The sequence below is a fragment of the Corvus brachyrhynchos genome, unplaced genomic scaffold, assembly GCF_000691975.1.
Source record: "Corvus brachyrhynchos isolate BGI_N302 unplaced genomic scaffold, ASM69197v1 scaffold65, whole genome shotgun sequence".
Taxonomy (NCBI): domain Eukaryota; kingdom Metazoa; phylum Chordata; class Aves; order Passeriformes; family Corvidae; genus Corvus; species Corvus brachyrhynchos.
Genome location: NW_008238365.1, coordinates 1,529,265 through 1,529,868, shown reverse-complemented (window position 1 = coordinate 1,529,868; position 604 = coordinate 1,529,265).

The following is a 604-nucleotide window of genomic DNA, read 5'->3' as shown; positions in this document are numbered from 1 at the left end:
CGGCTCTGTCAGTGCCACCCCTCCTGTCCCTGGCAGGGCCTCCTCCCTCCTTGGCGCAGGGGACAGGCAGCTCATGGCGCACCGGGCCACTCTGCAAGGGCACCTCAGCCCAGGAGGGACCCAGGAGCGTCACAGGGATCTGCAGGAACCCACAGAGACCGGGGGCATCCGGAGAGACCCCAGGCAACCAGGGGTAACCCAGGGATGCCATGAAGGAGCGCCTGGAGAGAGCCAGGGCATCCCCAAGGACCTGGATGGAGGCAGGGGATCAAAGAAACACCAGAGACACCATGGGGGACCCCACAGAGCCTGGGGGAGATGGGGAACATGGAGACACTCCGGGGGACCCCAAAGTACGTGGAGGAAAGGGGGCACCGGGAGGGACCCCAGAGAGCCTGGAGGAGATGGGGGACCCACAAACACCCGGGGGGTTCCACGGGGCAATCCAGAGAAGATGAGGCACCCAGGAGGACCCCGGAGAGCCTGCAGGAGATGGGATACCTGGAGAGCCCCGGGGGCCCCGGCGGGAGATGGGGCTGGCGGGGCGGGGGCTGCGCCGGGAGGAGCGAATCCCCCCGGGGCAGGGAGTGCTGCGCGGCGCCTC